The 6,000-nt window shown below is 37.9% G+C and overlaps 1 long non-coding RNA gene across 1 annotated transcript in view; it reads right to left on the minus strand.

Annotated features, from left to right (window-relative positions):
- The window catches only part of LOC116271469, a 283,076-nt gene extending 277,629 nt beyond the window's left edge, over positions 1-5,447 (minus strand). Inside the window, exon 1 of the long non-coding RNA XR_004180055.1 lies at positions 1,309-5,447. This is a non-coding gene — a long non-coding RNA (uncharacterized LOC116271469). The remainder of the gene's footprint in view (positions 1-1,308) is intronic.
- Positions 5,448-6,000: the final 553 nt, after the last annotated feature.

The following is a 6,000-nucleotide window of genomic DNA, read 5'->3' on the forward strand; positions in this document are numbered from 1 at the left end:
GATTAATGCCTTAGGGAAACCTTGTTATGCTTTTATTTCAATGCTCAATTTACAGAAAACCATATAATACCCTGTTTTTGAATTTAGTCAATATGTTCACACAGAGAACCTCTTCTAAAAGATTAATTTCCACAATTCTTCCACCACTTCTTTGAACCTTCAGCTTTCCTAATTTAATGTAAAACAATTCTTTAACCCTAGGCAAAAGTTTACATTTCCATGTCTTCTTATAATCTTTTACTAAAAAACACATTTTACTGTTTTTACACATCTTGTATGTAAATCCATTTCTAGTAGCCTAGCAATTTTTAACTTTAAGGTAAAACTTGGTAAGTTGCTTTAATTGTGTGCTAACTACAGCCAAGATTTGCCTTGTTTGTTAAGGGTGTGGTTAATTCCATATGTTCCCAGGCCTTACCAATTGTGAAGCCAGCAAGCCAAACAGTTCTCAAAACCCAAAAAGCAGTTTGTAACCTCAAAACACTTAGCAAACCTTGCATCTGACCTGCATTTTACTAATAGTCTTTAGAGCTGTTTTTATTTCTAAAAGATTAAAGTCACGTGAGCTGAAAGGTACCACAGCTTTTAACTTCCCTTACAAAATACTGATCAAAGCACTTGTCTTTCTTTAGTTCAACTTAATCAGAGCTCTTCTTACAGACATCACACACAGTACACACACAGGCAGAAGAACACCCAGTTGCTCGGTGGGGCCCTTTAAAAGACAGGTCTAGGAAAACATGCAGATATCAAACCAGAGAGGGCTCATCCCCTATGGCAGGGTTGCCAAACAAAGCTTTGCCAAGTGGTTACCGGCCAAGGCCCCCAGGATATAAAGCAAGATGGAGGCTTGATTTCCCAACCAAATCTTGGCAGAAAATATCAACAGTGATAGTTGGGTGTTTAGGGGCAGGGGCTGGCCTAGCAAAACATCTTCCACAATTAAAAAAAAAAAAAAATTTTTAAAGTTCATTTGCTGATGGGGTTGAGAAAGGGAAAGAAAAGAAACAGTTTAAAAATGCCTGGGGAAGAAACTCTTACTCTTACGCAAGCGGTTTCTCCACCAGGGAGAAAAGAAAAGTTTGATTACTGGTGGATAGAGATGAATCTCTTGGCGGGGAAGGGGAAGCTCCAGCTGTTTGTTCATGGCGGAAAATGACAGCCAGCTGCCCCAGGAGCCTTGAGCCATGCTCCCCATCCCGGCAGAGGGTGGCGGGTGGACGGGAGCCACTGCTCACCGGCTGGTCCCAAAAAAGGAAGGAAAAGCTCAAGCAACAGTGAGAGGTTCTGAGTCCCCATTTCACTCACCGCTTCTGGTGCCCCGACACTGCGCGCCAAAAGATGTTGCAGGACTTTTTCTTAGTTCAGCTAAAGACAAGGTTCTTGTCTGTCCCACAGCCATGAAAATTTAGGCTCGCAGATGATTTAAAGCGTAAGTAAAGTAGGGTTTATTGGGTGAAAGGGAAATAAAAGGGGGGGGGACATAGGTATCCCTCACAAGGCCAGAACCGCCAGCTAGAGCGCTTCCCGCCTGCGGTTGCAATCCCAAGTTCCACACAGGAAGGGGAGGGGCCAGGCTCCTCAGTGCTGCAAACGTGGTGAACTTCCCCAGGCTTCACCTCAGTGCAGAGGCTGGTTAGAATTTCTCCAGGGACCTTCTGTCATTTGGCTGTCTCAAAGGGATCTCTTTCTAATTCACAAATTAAGACAGCAACTTTGCATATAGCCCAGATGTCTACATTAGGAAGAAAAGTAGATTATTTGGTCTATTGTCAAATGTAATTTCGTTTTCCTAAATAATAACATGGTGACCCTCCTGAATTAAAAAAAGAAAGACCTAAAGTATTACATAAAAACTTTAAAACTTTGTTTTCCTCTAAATGAAGTGAAAATTAGACACCACGGAAGTAATTGAGTTTCAAACCTGACTGTAACTCTGAATATTTCGGCTTTGTCTAATATATGCCTAAGGCATAAGAGCAAGAAACGAAAAAAGGCTGATTCAAGGTGGAGTGTCAACTTGACCACTAAAAGTGAACCACCCCATAAAAGTAGGAACCCAAAGAGGTCCACTAATTAACAAAAGAAGATTCTGAGAAAACGTGCCTGACTTGAACTTGGCATTGGTTAGAAGGAAATATATAGAGATGTTTTACATATGTACCCATATGTGGCATGTGTCATATAAGACACATGGGTCATGTGTGAAATACTGTATAAGACAAAAATGACATATGTCATATGTCACATATACAAATAAGCCACAAGGACATATAGATGTATGTATCGTGTGACGTATTTGTTATATGTCATGTGTGACATGCATTAGTCATACAAGACGTGACAAGTATGTCATTTTTCATATGTGAAATACGAAAATTCAAATATGGATCTTATGTGACATATATAAGACAGGAGTCATGTGACATATGTAACATAAGTGTGAAATATGACATGTGGCATGCATGTGATGTGTGTCATACAAGTGTCATATGGGTCATACATGACAAATGTGTGTCATATGTGTTATAGACAAAATGTGTGTCATATAGAACAAACGAGTCATATGCGACACACATGTCATGTATCGTACACGTGACATGTATGTGTCATATGACGCATGTTGAATATGGTATGTCATAAGATGTCTGTTTATGTAAAAATGTATGTGCCATGTGTGACGTGTATGTGAAGTGTCACATGTGTCATGTAACGTGTCAAATGAGGCATGTGTGTTACACATGTTTCATATATCCTTGTCATCTGTGTCACATGTGACACACACGAGGCATGTACGTGTTACATGAGTCTTATGTAACATGCACGTCATATGAATTGTGTCACATGTGACGTCATGTGTCTTATAATGTATGTGTGTCACATGTAACATGTACACGGCATCCATGTGCCATCTGTGACAAGTATACAATATGCATGTCGTACATGTATCCGCCATACATGTACCATACGTGTGTCATATATGACGTGTTACATGTAGGTGTTCTGTAAGCCACAGTTGTCATATGTGACGTGTTACATGTAGGTGTTATGTATGTCATAGGTGTTATATATCGCATATATGTACCATACATCTGTGGTGTTTGTCATGTGTGACGTGTTTCATGGGCATGCATGTCATGTGTGACGTGACATGCATGTGTCATGCATGTGTAATACGAAACGTGCAAGGGACATGTGTGTGTCACTTGTGTCCTACGTGATCATGTGCAATATTTGTCATGCATGTGACGGGCATGTGTGACTTTTCATATGTCATATGTGACATCTATGTATCATGTGTCATGCATGTGTCACACGTCATGTGTGACATGCATATGCAACGTGTTATGTGACATGTACGTCAAACCAATATGTTATATATGACGTGTTTCATTTATGTTGTATGTGGTGTGTCATGTCATATGTAACAGGAATATGGGGCGTTTGTTCCATGTGTTATAGGTAACATGCGTCATGTCTTATGTCAAGCATTCATATATGACATGTGTTATATGTGACATGAGTTGGTCATGTGTGACATGTATGTGACAAGTGTGTCACATGTGTCTTTTGTGATACGTGTTTCTTGTGTCCTCTGTGACACAGATATGAATGTTTCACATGTGTCATGCAGGTGACGTGTATGTGTTGCGTGTGTTACACATCTGTGACATGATTCATGTGTAATATAGGCATATATTTGTTCTGTTTGGCCATATGTGTCATGTGACATTTTGTGTCATACATGTGACATATATGTGTCATGTATGACATGTATGTGACACTTATGTGTCACACATGACATGTGTCATGCATGTCGTGCGTGGCCTGTATGTCTCGTGTGTGAGAATTTTATGGCATGTATTTGTCATGTGTCTTATGTGACGTGTATTTGTCATAACTGAGTAATGTGTTATGCGTGACATGTACGCGCATTTTATGTCATCGGACAACTGTGTGACATGCATGTGTTATATAACATGTGACATGTGAAACGTGTCATATAAGTACCATATATGCCTCACCTAACACACATCATATATGTGACATGCATGAGTCACGTTTGTCGTATGCAACATGTGTCATATACGATGTGTTATGTGTCACATGTGACATGTTATATGTGATGTGTGACGTCATGTCACATGACTGACATGTACGTTTCGTGTGTGTTATGTAATAGTCATGTGTCTAATATGACTCACATGTCATGTGTATCATTTGTGACATATGTGATATGTTCCGAGGGTCCCCTATTAATGTAATTTATGACATAGGTGAAGTGTATGTGCTATATATGTGCCATGTAAGTGTAACACGTGACATGCATGTGCCATATACAATGTCACGTGTGTTCCACATGTGTCACGTGTGTCATGTGTGACAAGCAAGTGATGTGTATGTGTCCTGTATGTATCATACAACATTCATGAGTCATGTGTGACATATACGTGACATGTATGTCATTCGTGTGCCACCTGCGTCATGTGTGCCATGCGTCACGGGCGTGTGTCATATATGTGTCGTGTGTCCTGTGACATGCATGTCATGCCTCACATACATGTCTTCATACTTGACATGTATGTGATATGTGTCATGGGCACCCTATAAACGTCATGTATGTTATACATGACATGTATGTGCCTTATTTGTCACATGTATGGCACATGTGGCATGTATTGCCACATGTGTTTTTTTGTGGCACGTATATATCATGTATGTGTCATGTTTTTGCATGTGACATGAATGCATCACGTTTCAGGTGACAATCGTTATATATGTGTCATGTGTCATGTGTGACATGTGTGTGTATGACATGTATGTCTATCGTGTGTATGCCTGTCATGTGTTTTGTATATGACATAATATGGCACATATTTTACATACATATGGCATGGATGTGTCGTTTATGACATGTGACAAATGTCATATGCTTCATTGTGTGTGGCATGTTTGTGTCATATGTGCATCATGTGTGACATATATGTAACATGTGACATACGTGTGATATATAGGATGTGTGTCATATGACATATATGACATATGTATAGACGTGTCATTTATTATATATGTCATATATTATATATACACGCAAATACACGTGTGTGTGTTTTATCTTTTGGAGAATAATCAAAATCCAGCTATTATAGATGTAATTTTTTTGGTTTTATTTTATTTTTCTTCTGTGGTCTGTAAAACCTCAGGTAGAGTATTTAATTTTAAATCTTTTTTAGCTAATAGTGCCTGCACAACACACCCCCTCTCTAATGACTATAAGAATTGTAAAGACATATATGACATAATGCTTCCTCTATTGATATAATTCATCAATAACATAATGCTATGTTATTAAAAGCCCACGATTTTCCACTTATAATGTTTCAAGGAAAATAAGCAGTTTATAGTACAAAAAATACATATATATATTTACGCATATACATATACATCAAAGCACTATAGGTTAAAAATAAATGACCAATGGAATCAAATATTTCAGTTATTATAATTATCAGACAAAAATAGAAAATAATTGTGTTTAATATATTTAAATGAAAAGATGTTTGAAAATAAGAATAAGAATCTAAAGTTTATATATGATTATATATATATTGTTAGCTAGATTTAAAGTAAATGAAACTTAGAGAAATAAATGAAATATTTCAAAACAAATTTCAATAGATGCATTAAGAAGAAGATTAGACACTACTAAAGGGAAAATTGGAAACATGGAAAATTAATCTAAAGAAACAAACTAATTTGTTTTCTGTTTCTGTAATACAGCTCAGAAAATGAGAGATAATAAAGATAAGAGAGTCAAGAGTCATGGAGGATAGAATGAGAAAAGTCTAGTATAAGTGTAGTCAGAGTTCTATGGAGAACACAGAACATTCTATTCTCACAATAGAATGAGAAAGAAACTGTAAGAAAGTATACCAAATTTGCTGAAAGACAAAAATCCTTAGATAAAGGAAGCCCCCTCCCCCCCCCCCCCCCCCCTCG

The sequence above is a fragment of the Papio anubis genome, chromosome 19, assembly GCF_008728515.1.
Source record: "Papio anubis isolate 15944 chromosome 19, Panubis1.0, whole genome shotgun sequence".
Taxonomy (NCBI): domain Eukaryota; kingdom Metazoa; phylum Chordata; class Mammalia; order Primates; family Cercopithecidae; genus Papio; species Papio anubis.